The sequence below is a fragment of the Lissotriton vulgaris genome, chromosome 6 (assembly GCF_964263255.1).
Source record: "Lissotriton vulgaris chromosome 6, aLisVul1.2, whole genome shotgun sequence".
Classification (NCBI taxonomy): Eukaryota; Metazoa; Chordata; class Amphibia; order Caudata; family Salamandridae; genus Lissotriton; species Lissotriton vulgaris.
In genome coordinates this window covers 1,548,777,174-1,548,800,618 of record NC_141694.1, presented here as the reverse complement: position 1 = coordinate 1,548,800,618, position 23,445 = coordinate 1,548,777,174, and the positions used below count along the sequence as shown (strand labels likewise).

General features: G+C 45.1%; 1 protein-coding gene and 1 pseudogene across 1 annotated transcript in view; both read right to left on the bottom strand.

Annotated features, from left to right (window-relative positions):
• The window catches only part of LOC147709124 (uncharacterized), a 3,078,084-nt gene that overhangs the window by 1,069,645 nt on the left and 1,984,994 nt on the right, over positions 1 to 23,445 (bottom strand). The window lies entirely within an intron of this gene.
• On the bottom strand, positions 15,069 to 16,368 carry LOC147709128 (uncharacterized; annotated as a pseudogene).

Sequence of the window (23,445 nt, the reverse complement as noted above, 5' to 3'; positions counted from 1 at the left end):
ACAAGGACAGACAGGTACATTAAATATGCTAAACACGCATACCATGTTTAAAGGAGACAGGACTTGCACTTTAGGACTGATTAGCACTGGTAAAGTGCCAAGAGTCCTAAAGCCAACAAAAGCAGGACAGAAAAAATACAGGAGGAGGGCAAAACATTTGGGGTGAACCCTGCAAAAAGGGACAGGCCCAACATATACCCAGCCCCTTCTTGACTTCAGAAGATGCTTACTCTGTGACTGGCAAATGCAGTTTACACCTGGATCTGCCTGCTCTTTGTTTCACTACACAGGCTGGAGCCAAACTAAGGGGAAGGGGAAGAACTGACCAGAACCAGCTTTGGGAGCTAGACAAAGGAGTGTGCCCCACCCACAGCCTGACATTGTACAAGAGCACTTCTAGACCTGTGAAAATCCATAAGGACTGCCTTGCTGTCTGAAGAAGGAATATTAGTTCTGCTTACCTTGAACCTAGGACCCTAGAAGCTGCCCTCCTGTTGGAGCTACAGGGACTAAATAAGCTTTCAGAGGCCTTTCCTGGTTTCCAGCTGACCAGACCCAACTGGACCTGACCTTGCTACCTCTTCTGGCCTCTGTAGATGTGAGTCCCAATCCCTCCTCCCCAAGTGCTATCCCCAAGATCCTGGACCCTTGGTTGGTATCAGTGTATATCCCCCTAGTTAACTGAAGGTTTCACTGAATCTGACGCAGGGCGATGGAGAGCCCCACAAATCCGTACCACTATGAACTAAAGGCTTCATAAATTTGACGGCAAGCAATGCAGAGCTCCACAAAGCTGTGTAGCTTCTGCCTGGAAGCCTCACTGTATCCAAAACAGAAACGACGCAGAAACTTGCAGAGCTGCACCACGCATCTCCTTGCCAAAGGTGCCAAGCATTGCAAAGCCTCACAAAGCCATGCAGGTCCAGACTGAAAGGCTCACCAAATGATGCAGTGGGAAGCAAAACCCTGAAAAATCATGCCACATAGTCCTGGCACCAAAGTTGTAAGGTGAAGGTTTCAGCACGCCAAATATAGCCCTGTATCCAGCCCGCGCTCAATCTTGACTGGCCTAAACTTGTGACTTTGGGCCATATGTATCAAGCCTTTTGCGAATCGCAGAGGCCGAAATTCGCAGAATTTCGGCCTTTGCAAATTGCAAAAGGCCTTTTTGCATGTTTTGGTATGTATGAAATATTCGCAAAATAAGGAATAGCAAAGATTTGCGATTCCTTATTTTGCCATAGCATTTAAGGAATCACAATTTTGCGATTCCTTAAATGCTATGTATGTAGCTTTTTTGGGCTGCAAATTATGGTTAAGAATTTGCAAATTACCACCAACTTGTAGTTGATGGTAACTTGCAAATTCTTCTAAAAATGCACAATTTGGCATTTTTGAAGGTGGCATGTGATGCACACACATGCCCATAGGGCATGTATGTGCGCCATATGCACACTCATGTACATTTCAGGGGTGCAGCAGGGTGGCTTTGAGACATCCCGGCACCCTTGAAATAATTCTCAAATTGCAATTAGCAAATTGCGAATTCACAATTTGAGAATTATTTCACAATCATTCCTATGGGCCTCCTGGCCCATAGGAATGCATTGGAAATTATTCCTTAATTGCGAATTCGCAAAATGCGAATTCGCAAATAAGGAAGATTACGGAATCGCTAAAAAAAAAGCGAATTTCTTCATACATACCATTTTGCGATTCCTAAATAGCGATTCCTTAAAAATCGCTATTTAGGAATCGCAAAAGGGTTTGTTGATATATATGGCCCTTAGTCCTGGTCCGGGGCGACCAAGTACCTGCAGTTGGTGCTTTGTGCTTTTTGGCACTATTTTTACCTCAAACTCATAACTCTGGTTCTACACACTGGATTTGTGTCGTTTTGGTATCTTTTCATTTACTAAAATATCCTCTATTTTTCTAAATTGCTTTGGTATTCTTCTTGTATCATGTTTCATGTTATTACTGTTTGAGTGCTGCATAAATGCTTTACACATTGTTTCTAAGTTAAGCCTGACTACTTCTGTTGCCAAGGTACCAGAGGGTTAAGCACAAGTTTATATAGTGGATTTTGAGGATCACCCTGAGAAGGATTGTGATTTTTATTTGAAGTGGGTTCTCACCACCAAAAAGAATAAAGTTTCTTACATCTTTTACCAGACACTGTTCCGCATTTAGGACTAGAAAACATGTCTAATTTAATGCGATGGCCACTGTTGAACTGAATTTCGATTTCCCCTATGTTTCTCTTTTTGATTCAGCCTGTGGTGTGCTACAATCGGCAGGTGACCATGATCATTACGTTTGTAAACATCATTAGTAGCATTCGAAAGTTACAGTAACTGCTTTAGTGTGTTTTTCATGAACGTGTCAATGTTCACCATCCTCTAGTGATCACAAGGACTATACAATTTTTATACACAGGTGCCCTGGGTAAATGCTGCACTGTGCTGCATGACAGTTTTTTTATTGTACATTATGATTAGTTTGTTTTTATGCTGTGAACTTCATTTTTACTGTACCTATATAGTAATCGATTACTCAAGGGACATGTCTTTACAAGAGCTCACAATATTTATATTGTGCAATAATTGTGTTGCATTATAACCTATATCACCTTTTGTGAGTTAAGGCTTGATGGCTGTCCAGTGTCTACTCAAGGACTTAAATAGGTTTGGGAGGCATATCTTCTGCAGTAAACTAAGTACTCCCTGTCCCAGAGACGTTTTAAGGCATGGGAAAAGTGGGCTCTGGCCCAGGGGTGGTCTTTCAGGGGGGCCCCTTACAGAGGCAAGCTATTCTCTACAGAGAGTCTTACCCTGGTGGCCTTGAATCATCCTTAAACTGATTGCTTTAAATACCATTGTCCTTTCATGTATTTTTAATGTGGTTGATGTATGAGAGTCTATAACAGACATTTTGCAGATAAATGGTGGGTGTATGTTTCATGGAACAGCAATAAAAAAGATCAAAAAAGGACCTCACAAATGAGAAATGGGAGGGCGTCACAAAGATCATTTGCAGTAATATTAGTGAGCTGCTGCTGTGTTACATTATTGAAAACACACATCACTATTTAAGAATATTAGATGTAAACACATTCAGAATTTAGGCAAGGGTGTGTATACTCTGTCATTGACCTGGCCAAACAGGGCATGAGAGAGCGGACATTGGATCATAAATTCGAAACTGTTCCGAACAGGGGCCCCGAAAATGCATTTGGCCCGGGGCCCCCGCAAATCCTTAAGATGTCCCTGCATTGTCCTAGCCAAGTGAGCACCATCATTCTCACCTGTGATATGATCATGCTTGGTTGTCTCTGCAACTGAAAGTATTAGTCAAACAGCCGGAATAGATGATGAGAAATCATAATCTTTTTTTAGTAAAAACACATTGGGCTTACATGCCCCTCAATAGAACATGTACAAAGAAGAGTAAGTGAAAGGAAGAAGATTTGACAATTATAAAATGTTGTGTGGTAACGAATGACCTGCTTGAGGTGGCATGCCACATGGTTGCGCACATAGCTCTTAAAGTTTTTGAAAACACACGTTTTTATAGATTTAAATTCCACTGCTAGTATCCCTGCACAAAGCACATAGAGCTAGATGTATGAAGCCTTTTTGCTAATGCTAACAGCCCAATTTGCAGAACTGGAATGTTTGCAAACACAAAAAGGATTTTCATTGCATATGAAACCCAAAATGCACTTCAGAATTATGTTACCGAATGACAATTTGGGCTTGAGGCCAAATACCAATTCGGTATTTGGAAGGGTAGTGTTTAGGGCAACCCTTCCAAATACCAACTCAGATTGGTATGTATTACTGTTTTGTGACCAAAAGCCTGTCGTAAAACATTAATACTTTACAGATTACTGAAAGGTAGTGGTAAGGTATTTACAAAATTAGAAGGGGTCTACAAGGGACTCCTTCCCCTTTGTGAATGTAACCAAAAATATTTTTTAAGAGTTGACACTATTGCCATACACCACTGCCTTATTAAGGAAATGGGCTCCGTTAAAAAAAAACACTTGATCTACGCAGTAACAGACATGGTGGTCTCCTAACCTCAGAAGCCCACCTTCCTTGTGATGGCTTTGATTCTTAGTGGGTTGCAATTTGTGACCTAGTTTATTAATTTCTTGAGTTAGGTCAAATTGTGGCCCACTAGCAATCGTTATGTTGTAAACTGACCTACTAGTACATAGGTCAGTTAGCAAAATACTACACTGGTCACGAAAATTCTGGTCGCAAATTGTGACCAGTATTTTGTGATCATTTCTATGTACATCTGACCTTTACAGGCTAATAGTTGGAGTGCTTATTATAAATTTTGAGGACGATGAAGGAGTATAGCATACTTGTTAAGTGTAAATTTACCGGTATATGCGTATATCAACTAATATCTTTGGAGTTATTAACTCATGGTAGATAGTTAATACATTTTACTTGTCTCTATTATAACCCTTTTACATATCTGAATGTTTGCAGCCAAAACTATGTGTAAATATACAAAGAAATCACACATCGAGGCAAGTAAAGTTGCTGTACTGTGTTTTGTGAATGAGAGACAGCAGAACAGTCCCACATCTACTGTGATGTAGCGCTGTTCTCTCTCTCTGCTGATGCACCTTTGGCTGCCATGCACCAATGTAGACACCCTTGCACCATAGTGCAAGGTTGACTGTGTTGGAGTCACAATAGTTTTTTGTAGGAAGGCATTCGTTCAGGAACAAAAACTATGTTTTAAGGCATTTACCCCTTTGTATGTGTTCTATATAATGCAACATGCATACAAATGAAAACATTTCTACTCATTTCACCTGCTTCAGGTAGGAGCAGGAGTTTGGTGTAAATCCTTGTCTACAATTCTTTATAGATAGGAATTTGCATCCAGTCCCATGGGTGGTTGCGTGGGACCACCCATGCACTACCCTTGGAATGTCCCTTTGATGCAAAGTAATGTGATTCTATGTCAGGTTAGGACTCAGATTATAATAATAATCATAATATTAGCATTTATAAAGCGTATGGTTACACTAGGCTAGTGTGTCCCCGCGCTGCGGTACAGTCAGCGACCGACATCTCACAAGGGGGGAGCTAAAAACTGGACATAGCAGGGAGGTCTACTCAGAGGGAAAGAGGTAAGTTTTCAGTTCTTTGCAGAAAATAGTGTCCGAGACCTCCAGCTGGAGGCCCTGGGGGAGTTTGTCTGCCAGATAGCGGAAGGAGCGTCCACCCATCCTTGCTCTCCTGATGGTAGGGATACACACCTAGATCCCGCTAGATCTGAGTTGACGGGTCGGGGAATTGGGAGTTAATAGGTCATGCAGGTAGGTGGGGCCCTTCCTCTGTATGATCCGACGGCTAACACACAGAGCCTTGAACAAAACTCTCTCCCTAATCGGGAGCCAGTGTAGGGAGGTTAAAGCCCTCTTAGAAGAGGCTCGCTTAGGAAGCATTAGGACCAGGCGTGCTGCAGCATTCTGGATACGTTGGAGTCTCTGAATGCATTTAGCATTTGCTCCCAAGTACAGTACGTTCCCATAATCCAGATGCGATGTCACCATGGCATGCACCATGGTTTTCCTAGCTGCGGTAGGCAGCACATCAAGGGCCAGATGTAGGAAAATCAGAAATACCGACTCTTAATTACCGAATTTTACCGATTCGGTAATTAAGAGTAGGTATTTCTAATGTAGGTACCAATTCGGTAAATTTTACCGAATCGGTAAAAATCGGTATTTACCGATTCGGTAAATACCGAATCGGTATTTGCTATTGAATCCTATGGGCCTTGAAGCCCATAGGATTTAATTTCAAAAACCGATTCGGTATTTACCGAATCGGTAAATACCGAATTTTGCAAGGGTGCAGGGGGTATCACTTTGACACCCTCTGGCACCCCTGTTTTAGGCTTGTGTGCCATGTGGAACACATACATGCCCTAAGGGCATGTATGTGTGCCACATGGCACAGGTCTACATGCACAGATGTGCATGTACACCTGAATCGGTATTTTACCATGCAATTGTATTGCATGGTAAAATACCGATTTTCAAAGCCCTGTGTCAATGTTAAAATTGGCACCTACATACCAAACATGCATGTTCGGTAATTTTACCGACCGGTATATTTACCGATTCGGTAAAATATACAGAATCGGTCATTTTACCGATTCTGTAATTTTACCGAATCGGTAAAATTACCGATTCGGTAAAATTACCGAAAATGCATGTTTTTTATCCCCCTACATCTCCATGGCCATTTTCCGGTCGGTAACGGCTGAATTCGGCCGTTACCGGCCGGTAAATGTCCAAAATCTCCCATCTACATCTGGCCCCAAGCGTTTTCCAGAGACCTCGCAGGACTCCAAAACAGGCACCTGCCACTTGCCTGGTATGGTGCTCATAAGAGGGCTTGGTGTCCAACCATACCCCTAAGCTTTTAACCTGTTCGTAAGGTGTAGGCTTGGGTCCCAGTGTCCGTGGCCACCATGCCGACGACCATACTGATTGTGCTTTCCCTATCACAAGCACCTCGGTCTTGTTGCCATTCAATTTAAGGCAGTTGTTCGCCATCCAAGGCGCCAGTTCTTGCAGGCAGGTCACAAACTTGAAGGCTGCCTTCTCCTGTGCCTGTGTAAGGGACACCATCAGCTAAGTATCGTCGGCATAGGACATGACATTGACCCCAGATGTTTCCGTAATCTCCGCCAGAGGAGTGACATAGAGATTAAACAGGATCGGACTAAGGGTGGACCCCTGTGCCAACCCCTGTTTCAACTTGATGCCTTTCGAATAGTAAGATCCCTGCGCCACCTGAAAGCTATGCTCAAACAAAGAAGATTCCATCCACTTCAAGGCACTACCTGCCACACCTCCCTTTCTAAGACACTGTAGCAGGGTGTGATGGCAACAGTGTCGAAATCGGCACTTAAATCTAATAAGATTAAGGCCGTTGTCTGTCCCTCGTTCACATATTTCCGAATGGTCTCCATAGAAAGAAGCAGAGCCGATTTGGTAGAATAGAGGGCCCGAAACCCAGACTGGATGGGATGGAGTAGGTTATGCTTGCAGATATGTGCCGTCATTTGGGTATTTACTACCTTCTCCGCACTTTTTGCAAAGTTAGGTAGAAATGAGATAGGACGCAGATTATCTAGTTGCTCCATACTAACATGGGGCTTCTTTTTCAGTGGTAGAACAACCGCCTCTTTCCATATTTTTGGAACTATTCCTGAGGTGAAAGATAGCTCCAAAAGGTGTCTTATGCAGGGCTCCAGAGTCTCAATACGCCCTCTAAGGCCCATTAGGGGAAGCAGGGTCTCTGGGTGAGCCTGACTTAATGCTGATGGCTATCATATTGAGATTCTCCGGAAGCGGCAGGATAAAGTTAGTGAGGCGTTCTGTCTCCATAAGGTAGACAGGTTCATCAATAACCCCACCACCATCCTGTGCAGAGACTGGGAAGGTGGAGTAAATCTTCTCCACCTTCTCACAAAAAAGTCAGCCACCCAATTACATGACTCCATCGAGCCTATATTGGGCGCTAACCATGCAGAGCGGAAGTGCCTGGCTCTCCCTTCCACACCCTCCGCGCAACGGTACTAGCTATCACATCGGACCGAGGCGGGAAGGACCAGCAATTGAGCCCAGGCCTCCGCTATCAGGTAAGACCCCAATGCTTATCTCTTCCATTTATTTCCGGTCAGCAGTCTTTTAAAAGATGACATATCAGGGATGGTGCGTGCAATGCCTTAGATGGCCGCCTGATAACGGATCTCCGTGACGCATTGGAAACAGCGTTATAATTATGCAACTTTCACGGACCTAACAGCATTGGAAACTGGCAGGTAAACGCATGAATTACTTATTTTGGGCCCCTGAACTTTTTGTCTTCCCGGATAGTTTGGTCTCCTTAGACCTGGACTGTTTGTGGCACTCTTTTCCTGCTCCTCATCTCTTTCCTCACATTTCTGGGCATATCTTGTTTCTCCTTGGCATTGGGAGTTTGGGGAAGGAAATGTATGTTTACTGTTGGTTGAGCTCTTTTTACTGTCTGCGTTTCTCAAAGTTATCTATGGGCAGAAGTAAAAGCTTACTACATAAAAACAACAACAGTTCCTCATCTACTGTTCTTTCTATGGACTGTTCGCTTTCTGAAGTGGAGATGGCTCTGTCTTCTACCTCTCGGTCAGCACCTCTCCCTTTGTCAACTTCCAAGATGCAGGCATTACCTATGGCTAATAAGCGCCTCAAGCAAGACCCACCTTATCCTACTAAGCCTCTTACTCCTGTATCTTTAGATAATATTTTGGAGGAGATACATGTGCTGTGCCCATTCATTTAGAAGACTAATACTCATTTACAAGTGATGGATAATAAGTGGTCATCTATGGACTCTAGGTTTTCCTCGGTGGAACAACGTGTCAGTGATGTCCAGGATTCTGCTGTAAAGATAGCGACGTTGGAGAAAGATATTTTATTGCTTAAAAATCTGCAGAAGATCTCGAAAACAGGAACAGACAAAACAATATTCATTAATATGGCCTTACGGAGGGTCTTGAAGGGAGTGATCCAGTTGCTTTTTTCACCTTCTTTTTTCTAAAGCTTCTAGGTCTTCCACCTTTGACTAACTTGAACATCCAGCGTGCTCACAGGCTAGGTCCTCACCTCTCTTCTACATCGGCTCCATCAGAACCACGTGGAATGATTCTTCTCTTCTTACAGTTCACAGACCTTCTCCAGATGATAAATGCAGCCAAGTCTAAAAAGCGTCTCGTTTGGTCTGGTACTAACTTGTTTATATCTCAAGTTGTTTCTATTGCAACAGCTAAACGGCGGAAGGACTTCCTTGAACTACAACCTGCACTATGGGCCCTAGGTGTACGGTATGGACTTTTTCATCCATGTCTCTTTAAAGTGACGTTTCAATCAATCAATCAATCAACCATTTGTAGAGTGCGCTACACACCCATGAGGGTCTCAAGGCGCTGGGGAGGGGAGGGAGGGACCTCTACTGATCGAACAGCCAGGTCTTGAGAAGTCTCCTGAAGGTCAATAGGTCTTGGGTCTGTCATAGGCTCAGTGGGATGGTGTTCCAGGTCTTGGCGGCAAGGTGGGAGAAGGATCACCCACCAGTGGTTGTTCTTCGGATGTGCAGGGCGGTGGCGAGTGCGAGGTCGGCGGAACGGAGCTGGAGGTTAGGGATGTAGAAGGAAAGTCATCTGTTGAGGTAGGCTGGGCCCGTCTTGTGGAGTGCCTTGTGTGCTTGGATGAGGAGCTTGAAGGATATCCTCTTGTTGATGGGCAGCCAGTGCAGGTTTCTCAGGTGGGGGGTGATGTGGCTGTGGCGTGGAACATCGAGGATCAGTCATACCAAGGCGTTTTGGATGCGTTGCAGTCGTTTGATGAGCTTGGCTGGGGCTTCTGCCTAGAGGTCATTTCCGTAGTCGATTCTGCTGCTGACGAGGGCCTGGGTGACTGTTCTTCTTGTATCTGTCGGGATCCACCTGTAGATCTTGCGGAGCATGCGGAGGGTGTTGAAGCAGGAGGAGGAGACGGCGCTGACTTGCTTGGTCATGGAGAGCGTTGAGTCGAGGATGATTCCCAGGTTGCGTGCGTGGTCGGTGGGTGTCAGGGCTGCCCCCAGTGCTGTTGGCCACCAGGAGTTGTCCCAGGCTGATGGGTTGGAGCCGTGGATGAGGACCTCCGTTTTGTCCGAGTTCAGCTTCAGTCACCTGATCTTCATCCAGTCGGCGACGGCCTTCATGCCTTCATGGAGTTTGGCTTTGGTGGTGATGGGGTCCTTGGTGAGGGAGAGGATCAGCTGAGTGTCATCGGGGTAGGAGATTATGTTGAGGTTGTGCTGTCAGGCGACATGTGCGAGCGGGCCATGTAAATGTTGAACAGTGTCGGGCTGAGGGAGGATCCCTGGGGTACACCGCAGATGATCTCGGAGGCTTTGGAACAGAAAGGGGGGAGGCGGTCGCTCTGGGTTCTGCCGGAGAGGAAAGAGGTGGCCCATTCCAGGGCTTTGTCTTGGATCCCTATGGCTTGGAGGCGTGTGTGTGGTGGCAGACAGTGTCGAAGGCGGCGGAGAGGTCCAGGAGGATGAAGGCTGCGGTCTCATTGTTGTCCAGAATGGCCCTGATGACGTCATTTTAGAACAACACGTCCACATTTGATGATCCCGCAGACGTAAGGAAATTCATTCATTCACATTCTACATCGTTGATGGAAGTTCCTGGTCCTCCTTCTTTAACTTAACTGTTACACAAATATTGTTCTCTGTTTTACTAATGTTTGCTTCCCTTACAGGTTGTTCCTTGATGCTTGTTATCTCACTTGTTTCAAGTTTTTCCTTCTTCAATTCCTCTGCAGGTTATTTGGAATTCTGTTGCCTGTTTCCCTATTTGTCCTATTGGCATCCTGACGTGATACTTCCTCCCTTGTCGGTTGTGCCATCTTCATCTGTTGACGCCACTCCTTATTGTTGTCCTCATTTTCCCCTTAAATGGTACATATTGCAGTTGTCAGTTTGACATGTACTGTCTTTTCTTTCTGTGTTTTTTTCTCCCTTCTTTTCTTCCCCTTTTCTATCTTTCCTTTTTCTTTTCCTCTAGTGTATGTTTCAGTATATTTTTCATCTCACATCTATTTCTTTTCTTCATTGTTTCCCTTCTTCTCACTATTGATAGTCATTTTTTTTAATGAATTGTTTCCATATCTACCTTGCCTTGTTTCTGCAATCTTGCTTTTCCTATACTCTTCACTATTTTCAGTTCTATTGTTTTATATCTACGGTTATTTTCTTACATTCAGAATTGTTACATGGAATGTAAGAGGCTTTAGCAATCCTATAAAGAGGCTGAGAATTCTTTCTCATTTAGCCTCTTATAATCCTGATTTAGTTTTATTACAAGAATCTCATTTGTCAGATGCTGAGGCTCCTAAACTCAAACGCAATAGGTTGATTCTGTTCTTGTTTCTCCAACAACTACAAAGAAGAATTGTGTCATTGTCCTTGTCATAAAAAATTGAAATGCTCTGTTGCTTCACAAGAAATAGACATCGATGGTAGATGGATTTTAGTAAATTAGTCATCAATAATAACATTTCTTTAACTGTCTTCACTATTTATTGTCCTACCCAAGCAGATTGAACTTTCTGGCCTACTATTACAAATAAATGTATGCAACACAAAGATACATTTTTTATCCTGGGAGGCAATTGTAACCGCAAATCCCAAGTACGTTTTATTCCCCATAAAACCCATAAACAGTTTCATAGTACAATTACGCAAACACATCTCGTAGATGCTTGGAGACTATTTAACCCAGACCAAATAGAATTTTCTTTTTTCTCCCCTCCACATGGTTCCCTATCCCGACTGGATTACGTCTTCCTGCTCAAGTCTTTAGCTCAAAATGTTATTTCATCTTCCATTGAACCCACTTTGCTTTCAGATCATGCTCCGGTGAGTCCTGATTTTGATTTTCTCAGTTCGCAGCTCGAATCTTCTAGATGGAGATTTAACAACTATCTTTTGCAGGATCCAGCTTTTCCCTCTTCCTTTGCTTCCTTTGCGGAAGAATTATTTTCTTTGAATAAAGGTGTATCTATATCTCCTGCTTTAGTGAGGGATACCTTTAAGGCCACTGCTCGAGGCTTCAACATTTTGTTTGTTCCAGGAAAAAGAAACACACCCTCATTCAACATAAGGCCCTAATAAACAATATCAATCGCTTTGAACATCAATTTTACACTTTCTCATCAGATTCCACTCTGCAGAAGCTTGTTCGTGCTAAGCTAGCATTTAACAAGATCTCTACTGACAATGCTTCTTCTATTCAACTTCGTAGCAGTGCCCGGTATTATGGAGGGCGTAAAAAAGTTGGATAACTCTTAGCTAACTATCTCAAGTCTAGAAAAGAGAGGCCGCTGATTGACTCTATTCAGTCAGCAGATCGGAAACATCTTTTCAGAGATCACAAAATTCTCTATGAATTTACAACCTTTTATAATAACCTATATTAGCGCCCGCATCAAACCCTCCTATTGATTCTTATCTTAGCAGTATTCCTCCTTCTTCATCCACTGATCTTGACTTTAATTCCCTAGATTCGGACTCTTCGCTCCAAGAGATCACTAGTTCTCTAAACTCTCTAAAATAAATAAATCCCCTGGTCCGAATGGTTTTTCAGTAGAATTGTACTTCATTTTTTGAATCTCTTACTCCCAAAACTCTTTAATCTCTTTCAGCATTTCTGCACCACTGGAAAGGCGAGTGGTACTTTCTTAAAAGCCTCTATTTGTCTCATTCATAAAGAAGGTAAGGATCCTAAACTCTGCAAAAATTATCGCCCCATATCCTTGATAAATGTGGACTATAAAATGTTTGCTAAATTATTGCCATATGTCTTGAATCACTATTACCTCATTTAATTGCTCCAGAACAGTGTGGTTTTGTTAAGGGCAGATTAACCTCTGATAACTCTTGGTTATTTTTCAATGTTTTGAATAAGGCACCTACTCTGTCCTATTCTCTGGCGCCATATGCAGAAAAAGCTTTTGATAGAGTTGAATGGTCTTTTTTATTTAAGTCACTCCGTTGGCTTAGTTTTGGTCCTAAATTTATCTCCCTTTTTTTTTTTTACTTTATACAGCACCTACTGCTTGCACTATAGATAATGGTCTTATTTAAAATTGTTGTTCACTTCATCGTGGTGTCCAACAGGGTCGCCCCTTATCTCCTCTTCTTTTTATTTCTTTCACTTGAACCCTTTCTGACTCACATTCGTTATAACACTTCTATTTCTGGATTTTTATATGGAGATCAACACTTGAATCTCTCTGCTTACGCGGATGATATCTTACACTTTATATCTGCCCAGAAACTTCTAGTCCCCCGTTATTACAAGAATTTTCTGATTTTTCAAAGGTATCAGGATATAAAATCAACTCTGATAAAACAGAGATTCTTCCCGTAACCATAATGTTGTCCTAAGTATCACTTTGACCCAACTGGATTTCATTGGAATAGTTCTCAAAATAAATACCTAGGTTTATGGTTTACTTATTCCATTTTGGATTCGATTAAAACAAATATGAAATACATTTTTGATCGGATCTCCAAACTACTCTCAAGATGATGATCACTCCTATTAGGTTATATATTCTTTCAATGTTTCCAGTCCACATTCCTTCTAAAACTTGATTGCCTACTTTCCAAATTCCTGTGGAACAGTAAAAATCTAGAATCTCTTTAGCATAGATTCATCAACCGAAATTGCGATCGCAATAGCTGCGAAACAGCTATTGCGATCGCAATTTCCGGTCCCGCAATTCATTAAGCAAAAAAACAGCAAATTACGAATTCGCAAACATAAATTCGCAGAATCAATGTGGAACCCCCTTAGCGAATCTGTGACAGCGATTTTCCACTTATTCTGCTAATTATTTTGCAAATTCGCAATTAAATCGCAAATTCAATTAATCAAATATCGCAAATTGTGGAAAAAAAACAAATTGCTAAATGCGAGTCGCAATTTAAGGAGAAGTCAAACTGGGTGGTAACCATGAAGTTCAATTGGTAAAAAAAAAAAAAGAATTCTAACAAGAAATAGGTGCGGGGTAAAACAAACACAATTAAGGAGACACAGTAGGAGCATGAGGACATTCACAATGCCAGATCTATACATCGTGGCTGCAGCCTGGATCCAACGCAGGATCCAGGAGCACACCTTCAGGCTGCGGATAACACTCCTGGGCCAGACTGAAGAGGAGATCTCCTCTAAAAATACAGGCTGAATGGCGCAATGATAACTAAGCTCATCCGAGACCTTGACCCCCCGATGCAGCACCCAACAAGGAGGACCAATGCCGTGCCCACCCATGTCCAGGTCCTGTGCTGCCTGCACCTCCTGGCCTCCGGAAGCTTCCAGGGGATAGTTTCATATGCAGGGGGGATCTCCCAGAGCACACTGTCACGCTGCCTACGGAGTTTCCTGGATGCCATGCTGAGCAGGAATCACCACTACATAACCTTCCCAACCACCCAACAGGACTTAAACCAAACAAAGCTTGACTTCTATAACACCGCGCAATTCCCCCATGTAATTGGCTGCATTGACTGTACCCACATCCACATCTACCCACCCGCTGAGATAGAATACATGTACCGGAACCGCAAGTCCTACCACTCACTAAACATCCACATGTTCTGCAATGCAAAGACATTCATCACCGACATAGTGGCCCAATACCTGGGGAGCATGCATGATTCGTTCATCTTCAGGCACAGCGGCATACACACCCGCTTGGCCAAGGGTGACTTTGGCGAAGGACATCTCCTAGGTAAGTACACATGCCCACATACAGTATGCCAAGACCATATAGCTACTCATAACAGGCACTGACCCTCTGCTCCCATACTTCAGGTGACAGCACCTATGGCCTCCGTGAGTACCTCCTCACCCCATACCTCAACCCTGCTACACCACAGAAACGGCGTTACAATGCTGCACACATTCACACAACAAATGTCATTGAGCGAACATTTGGGATGTTAAAGAGCCGATTCCGCATCCTACACAAGACTGCTGGGGCCCTCAAATACCAGCATGAGGTCCGCTGCCGCATCGTGGCCGTCTGTGCCATACTCCACAATATTGCTACCAAGCAGAGGATACCTGTGGAGATCTCTGGTAGTGAGTCGGAGGGGGACAACCGGCCACCCGCACATGTGCATCTTGCACGCGGGGAGAATCCTGCAGAAGGACACAGGCGCCGCAACAACATTACACTGAACTATTTCTACTGCATCCACATCCCTCACACAACACTGCACTCATGCATGCCACATGAAATAATGACATGAGTAATATTTGAGCTCACAATAAATTCTCATTCTATTTTTTGAACAAGATCTAGAAATTTTTTGTATTTTACAAACAACATAACTACTGTATTGCATCATACAGCCTCTTGAATGCAGAGCAGGCGTGCTTGGTACATCAGCATGGCACTGCTGCTAATGTTCAGCCATTCACCGGTGCCTCCTGCCGGACGCACCCTGTCGCCTCTCCAAATCCACGTCAGCAGTGTCCGGCCGTGATGCTGCTCTGGGCCTGGTACTGCGGCGCCGATCTGGTGCCACCAACATAGACAGGCTGCTCAGGCTGGATGTGCCCTCACTGACATCATCACCCCCCCCTTGCATGGGCATGGCCACACACCTGTTGGTTTTAGATTACGGTGGTGACCTGCTCCTGGGCCCTTGCAACATCCTCGCTGCACCATTTGAATTTGCATTGCCAGGGACCGGCGTAACAGTTGGGATGTTGCATTCCCGATCATGTGGTTTGACCTGGTATATGCTGATAGCCGGGTCAGCAGCTGGCGGTGGGGGCGGCAGGTGATGTCCTGCTGTGCCACCATCAGTTGGCTGTTCTCCTTCACTGCAGCAGTCAACTCCTGCACACTTTTGGTGAGCTGATTCACATTGCGTGCAGTCTTGTACAGCTGCAGCTGCATGGCTGCCATGTGCTGTGCCTGCTTGCGGTGCACAGCTCGCATCCGGCGTTCGATCCCTGGCCCTGGATCTTGGGCCTGTTGCTCCCTCTCTGCTCGTGTGCCCCCGTTGCGCTGCTGCCTCAACCGGCCGCTTGCCTGCGACCGCACAGTGACTGTGCGGCGTGTCTGCCTCCTGGGTGGTGGTGGGGCCTGTTCCACTGCCATGCGTGATGCATGGGGTGGTTGCACTCCTCCTGTGGCTGCAGGGGTGGCCCTGTCCGGATATGGAGGTGGTGGTACTGGTGCAGGTGTGTGTGACGGTCCAGGTTGTGGGGCAGGATGGCTCTCTCCCTCCGTCACCTCTGGGGTCTCCTTGATATGGAGTGCTTTGCTGTCTGTGGTCTCTGCCTCTGCAGCACCTGTGATGTAAATGGGTGCATGATTATTGATATGAATCTTGCACATGGGATGTTGCAACATGCATGCAGGCTTGCATTCCCTGACTGGCTTTAGGGATATGTTTCGCTTGACAGTTCTGGCTGTGTGCGGCTATCAGGGAACTATTGTCACACTACAGGTCCCACAATGCAATAGTGCATTTCTGATGCACAGGGACTGCATTACTGGGGTTATCAAATGGCTAGCTCGGGGGCATGGGCATTCTTAGGGGATGGGGTCGCAGTTGCATGGCTCTTACCTTGTGATTGTTGTGTGGGACGGGAGGTGTCCAGCCGAGTGACCCCCACGCAGGCTGCAGGGTTGATGGTGTCCTCAACCAGGTCTTCAAGTGGTGTGTTGGCGGCAACTGGGGGGGTCTCCTCCTCCTGTGGCATGTTGCTCCCTCAGCCTCTCTGCTATGCGCTCCTTGGCACGCCCTCTGAGGGCATACCACCTCTCCGTTAGGTCATCAATTGACCGCTGGGTCACTCCTACGGCGTTTACCTTCGCCCTGATGCGCAGCCAAATGCGCCTTTTGTCGGCCTCAGGCACCTTTCTGGATAGCTTCCCAAAAAGCATATCATGGTCCCTGCTGACTCCCTCAATGAGGAACTCCAGCTCCTGTTCTGAAAACTTTATTTTTCTTTTCCTGCCAGTTTCACTGGCTCCTGCTGCATCCTGGGACATTCTGGTGTTGGATGTCTGTTCTGTTGTGGGGCTGCAGGGTGTGTCTTCTAGAGCTCAGGGCTGTGCCTCCTCCTCTCTCCAGCTCTGAGTTCAGAATGAGTAAGGGAACTGCCTACTTCCTGGTTGTGATGTCATCATTGTGCTCAAAATGCGACTTCCCGTTTTTGCTATCTCGCAATTTGGGAGATCGCAATTAGCGATTTTGGTAATTGCGAAATTGCAATTTGGGGTTGGGAAAACAGGAGATTCTGTGATTTTTGGTAATTCGCATTCCCCGATTGCGAATCGCATTTTTTGATCGCATTTTTTGATGCATCCCATTCTGCAAATTCCTATTTGCAATTCGGTATTTTTCGCAAATTGGAATTCGCAGAATGGGTGCTTGATGCATCTGGGGGTTTATCTCATCTCAGAAAACTAAAATCCACCGGAGGTGTAAATTTTCCAAATTTTAGTCTATATCAAAAAGGCTTTTGTCTTAACACCTTGACCGTGGCGCAAATTCCGCTGCGGTGTTGGTGATTTATTGAGTGGGCAGGGTTTGGACGGCCAAAGGCCTTCCTCCGCACATGCCCACTGTGACGTCGGACGGGACGCAAGGAAGGGGTTAAACAAGCGTCTTGCTGGCTCCATGCAGACATTTCCTCTTTCCCCGCTTTATGGGTTAGCATTGAACGCCACTTTTTTCCCCTTCATCTTTCCTGGAAATTCTCGCTTTTACACCCAAAACCAGTCTTACATCTCTTACATTATTTAAACACACATGCTCATTGTTAAGACCTCACTGTCAACCAAAGAGAATATCTAGAAATACTTTCTTGCACTCTCCTTTTTGGCATAATCAACTTCTCATCATCAATAATAGACCTTTGTTTTGGAGCTTATGGAGAACTAAAGGTATCACCTGGGTTCAGGACATGTTTGATGGCATTTCTCCTTGTTCTTTTCCCCAGTTCCAAGTCAATTTTAAATGTCCCTGCTCATTTTTACACAAGTTCTCACCACTTATGGAAGCAATTCTGGAAGTTTTTTATTCCCTTACCTCTGAAGATTCTTTGTCTACTCAGGATCCTCTTCTCAGAATTTTGTCAATATCCCCAAGGGCCTCTCTCATTTAGAAATGTTTTCATTCCACTGTTCCAGAGCGATCTAAGACTAAGATAGAGATCGCTTGGGAGACGGATTTCGGTTGTGAATGGAGCACTGACTTTTGGAGCAAGATATGGACCAGATCGTTTAAAATATCTAGATCGGCATTTTCTACTCAATCTATGTTTTTTCTATATCACAGACTTTATTTCACCCCCATTTCCGTTGCCAATTTTATTCACTCTAATAATAAGACTTGCTGGTCTTGTGACCACTCCTTGGCTGACCTCTACCACCTCCTCTTTTCATGCCCCTCGTAGCTCCTGTTTGGTTACAAATTTGGCCTCGGATATGGAATATTTTTAATCTAAATATGTCCCTATCAAATGCTCTTCTTTTTATGGAACGTTTATCAGACTCACTTGGGATATTGTCTCATGAACGTGGGTTGTTTGACCTTATGTTAGCTTTAACTTTTCAACAAATTACACTCAACTGTAAATGCCCAAACAAGCTCACAGTCCAGTCTTGGTGGAACACTGTATGCCATTATCATAGGTTGGATAAATAGAGATCTATTTTGATTACAGCTGACTGTTTATTTGAATAAGATCACTATTTCTCAGGTTTCCAGTAATCGGTCAGAAAACTTTCAACCTCCATGAGTTTTTTTCTACTTCTTTGCCTTTTTTCTTCTTTTTAATATCATTCATATTGTGCGTTTTGTATGGGAGATACGTTAATTGTATCCTCTTTTATTCTAAAGAGTATTTATTGCTGTTTTATCCTCAGCTGCAGAGCATATTTTATCTCCCCTTTTTTCCCTTCTTTTCTTTTCCTATGTAAACCCTAAAATTGTAAACAGCTTTCTGCTATGATTTTATGGCATCTCTTTATCACATATGATAGTTATTCTCAAATATTGTCACACCTTTGCCCTATGTTGTATGATGAACATTACATTAATAAAGCTTCTTAAACTTAAACAAAGACGACATATCCCATGAGTCTTTGTAATAATAACAAATAATCATAGAGTCAGTCTCATTTGAGCACCATCAAGGAACAACACATCCCCTTCTTCACTGCTCAGCAGCCAGATCATTGCTTTCCCTTTTCCTTTAATATAGTCTATATGGACCTTTGTGGCAATCATAGTGATAGTGCTGTGTTTAGCTGCTGTGTGGTGCTTAGACTGTAGATAATACATGTACTATTGCTTGCATTGTATGAGTAGGGACTGTGTGGCCTTGAATCATGGAGAGGGTCAATACCTTTGTTTAGTACGTACTCCGGCCCTCGCGTGGAGGCCGGTAAGCCGGATTCACCTTGCGTGCACAATCCGCGTCGCACCCTATACTTCCAGCGTGAGGGATTCTGGGGTGGGTCTTTTTTTTCAGCGAGGCTCTCACATATATCTACACAGCCATTATGACAATGGGGTTGCCCAGTGGTCCTGGACCTGGGTTTAACGTGATACAAAAGACAATGGTCCTAGACCTAATTTCAATAATGAATTAAATCACAACTTACAATACTGCTTATAATGAATTACTGAGCCCACACCTAGTTAGGCTCACAGTAATCGAATACACATAATAAAATAAAGCGCAACAACCACAACCTAATTTCTGTACAAAGGTTTTTATTCCGCTAACGTTTATGCAGCAGTATATTATTTACTGTAATTAGCAGTGAGGGACAGGGGAAATATGGGTTGCTCCAAGGGAACGTGCAGAATAGAAGAGTGCTCTAGCTATGTAAAGGGTGAAAAAGAATTCAGATAATGAGGTGAACGAAAATGATTCAAATAGTTCATTGGTTATATTGATAGATTATTCTCAGTCTTAATTCTACCTGGCCACATTTGATTAATTCAAAAAGCATTCGATTAGTTAATTTACACAAAGCAATTCTTGCGTGGCACCTAAGTCAGAGACTCGTGGTCCAGGTTAGATGTAAGTGGGCATCGACGTTTCGACCCGTCTTGGGGCACATGGGATAAGTGGGGGCCTCGGACTGCGGGTCTTCCTCAGGACGGTGGGGGCAACCTGGGTGTGGGTGTAGTGTCTGAGTCACACACCCGCTACTGCTTGTGGGGTCAGGGAATCAACCTGTATTGTTCGGGCGCTATCTGCGTCCATCCATGGGTAAAGGGTAAGGCATTGGATAATGGTTCCAGTCCAAAAATGAGGCAAAAAAATGTAGGGGCTGAAGTAAATCAAACCCTATTTGTGTGAGCATTAATTCCTGGCTATTTGTTTCACCTCAAGTAGTTTCCAATCAGGGCTGGAGCTGTCAAGGAAGAGATGCCCGGCAACTGCGAGTGACCCAGGCGACTGCACACGCCGGGCATCTCTTCCATGACAGCTCCAGCCCTAATTGGAAACTAGTGCAGGAGGGGACTCTCCAGCTCAGGGGCTAGAGGATTACAGGGGAAGTTGGGAGACCCTGGGCCTTTTGGCGAGGGCTTCCTCCCTTTTCAGAAGAGCCTGGGTGGACTCTACGGTCAAGACATATATGTACGCATGGAGGAGGTGGCCACACTGGTGTTTACAATGGCATTTGGATCCCGTGGGGGCAGATATAGTGCATGTGGTGAACTTTCCAGAATTGGTAGATGGGGTCTGGCTTACAGCGTGATTAATGCGAGCAGATCAGCTATCTTTGGGGGGGGGGGGGGTCTTGTCCCCCTACATGAGGGTCCAGTTGGAGAATATCCGATAGTCTATGGACATTTCAGAGGTATTCATTTGTCCTTTCTCCCTCAACCAAAGTATTCTTACCTATGGGATGTGATTGTGGTTCTACAACTACTACAAGTATGGCAGGATAATACTTCACGAAAGGATTTAATATGTACATTAACGATTCTACTATGCCTCAAATCATGCAAACGGGTTTTGCATGTCCGGACCCTGGAGGTTGCAGGACGTATGTTCACTCCGGACAGGTTGTCATTCATGATTGCACGGCGCATCAAATCAAACACCAGGGTCGTTTGCTACCCAGCTTTTCTGGGTCATACAAAATTGTGTGTGGTGCGCTGCCTCAGGGCGTTCAAAACCATGACTGAGGAAAATATACCACCAGGTGTACCCCAACTTTTTTTTTCTCTCAAGAAGCCTTTCAGTTCAGTATCTGCAACAACTATTGCCCTTGGGTGAGATTTGTACTGTATGAAGCCGGCATTGATTCTGCTTTTGGAGCACACTCCACCTGGGGAGCCATGGCCTAGAAAGCCTTTTACCTAGGAAGCTGACTCACAGACCTCCTCAGAGCAGTGGACAGGTCTTCGGACTCCACATTTAAGGCATTTTACTTCAAATCTATAACGGGTCAGGCTTCTCTGCTTGTCGACCAGCTTTGAACAAGCATAATCTGAGCATCCGGTCCTGGCATAGAATTTAAAATCTCCTAGCTTTCTTGAATGAGAGTTTAAATTCTATTAAAGGCACAGTAGCGATGAATATCCCTCCTGATTGTGATTATCATCTATTACCCTCGGAAGATGATCTCAGAGCCTGGGCAGTTATTATGTTATCCGAGTTGAAGGACACACCTACGGACATGATCACTAGTCAGTCATCTTGAGATGAACCAACTGAGGGATGGGCTATCTTACCACACTTCTGAGGCCTGTGTTGCAAAGCTGATCCATACTATAGCACAATGTTTGGATAGATTGCACAAGAGCTGGGTGGGGTAGGGTGCTGTTATAAATGTTTACATACTCTTATTGTTGTTATCTTTCTTGATCTTATTGATAGTCTCTTTAATGTGTCCCTTTACGGACATAAATGTACAAAGTTGATACTCCTTCTTTCCTGCTAAAAAATTAAATAAAGGTAATTTATCCCCCAAAAAATAATTTATTACCCTTCCATTAACCGATTAAGTCTTCGAAGTTGGATAAGTATGATGGGATTAAGGGCATCTCAAAGTTGTTTTGCGCCCTGGTTCAATGTTGTCAATTGTAACTATTCAGATAGTTTGTGGATGTAGGGATCAATTCATCAATGAGCTTATTGATTGTTCCAGTAGTACTGAATTGGTGTATGCCTTAGATTATATATTTGAAACTTGTGCTGGTTCCATCTGATTCTTCAACAGGATCAGAAGCAAGATTTTTGACAGACAAGGGGGCAGATGCATGTTTTGCTCGAAGAAAGAGGATGTGCTGTTCCTTGATGTTGCTTACCTGGGACTGACTCAATGGTTATTTGTTACTGTTACAAAGACTCATGGGATATGTAGTCTTTTCAATAAAAATAGCTGTTTAAGCTACTGAGCGGAAATATATGGAAGAGATAAGCATAATCCTCGCCTCCGTGAGGGGGCGTGGCTTGGACGCCAATGGAGCTGGCCGAGCTCCGTGTTGATCCCACAATAATCCTGAAATCATAAGGCTCTTCAGACCCCCGGTGGTACCGGAAGTCGTGGGCGAGAGGCGACTCTGTGTAGGTGTCCCGCCGATGACATTCGGGGTGTGGTATGGGGGATCCGAGACCTTTTTCGGACGAGGAGCACGCCACGAGTTAAAGGTGCAGGATGGCGGCAGCGCTGATCTGAGGCGCCCGATCCCCCGGCTGAGGAGCGGCGGCGCTAGCTGGGGCTTCGGAAGAAAGCGGCAGGAGCTGTGGTGCCTCACGGACGGACCGGACAACTGGAGGACTCTAGCTGCACTGCACTGGAACAAGGAAGAGGAAGTGCTGCGCTGCGGACAATCGGGTGCGGGCCGCTTGGGCCTAGTGGGACAGCGCCTTCGGGGAGAAATTGCTCAGCAGACCGAGGCTCCTGTTGCGGCCTCCTAAACATCAGGCCCTGAACAAGGTGGAGAGCGGAGAAGTGCGGAGCCTGGCCCCTTTCTGCCTGTCCCGGTAAGTGGGGTGCGGGCGGCCCTGTGGCCTTCAGCTGCGGAGGCGGTCTCGAGCTGGGGCGGGTGGAGCGGGGTGTGCGGGCTGGGAGCTGGGGCCCTGCTGCGAGAGGCCGGAAGGGGACTGATTGAGCATCATTACGGAGGGGGCCGTGGAAAACCACAGGCCCAGCGCGTGGAGAGGGGCGCCTGGCAGACCGGGGCATGAGAGGAGGAAAGGAGAGGCAAACCCAGAGAAACCGCCGGTGACATTACAGGGCATAGTATAGAAGGAGAGCTGGGGGGCTGAGGCATGACGTGGCAATGCTGGCATAGAAGACATAGTCAAACTGGTGCTGTATGAGACACGGGGCACAGACTTCATGGAATTGACTTTGCCCTGATGTTGGATGATGAGCAAGCGCTGAAGGGTGTGACATATAGAGCAGCACAGCCACCTTGGCTCCCAGACAAGCGGGGCTGGGGTTCATCCTTTCGGCGCCTCAACTGCTGTGTGCTGAAGCCCGCTGGTGTAAACTAAGAACTGGGGGGATCCGATTCTGTGTGTGTTGCTGACTATCGTGGAATCGATGGAGTTGACCGGTTAGCACGCTGACGATCTGGAGCGGCGGAAGGGAGACCTCCCTAGCTGATGAAACTCTGGAAGCAGTGGAGACCGTGGGAGTAGACTAGGGAACTTGAGAACTAGAGGAGAGGACAGTTACGCTCTGTTGTTATTAACAAACTCTGACTATGGGGAAGCCAAGAGGAAAGCCGGGGGTGTGGCCCAGCAACCGGAGGGCGAGCCGCAGCTGCAAGCGGAATCGGACGGGATGGAGGA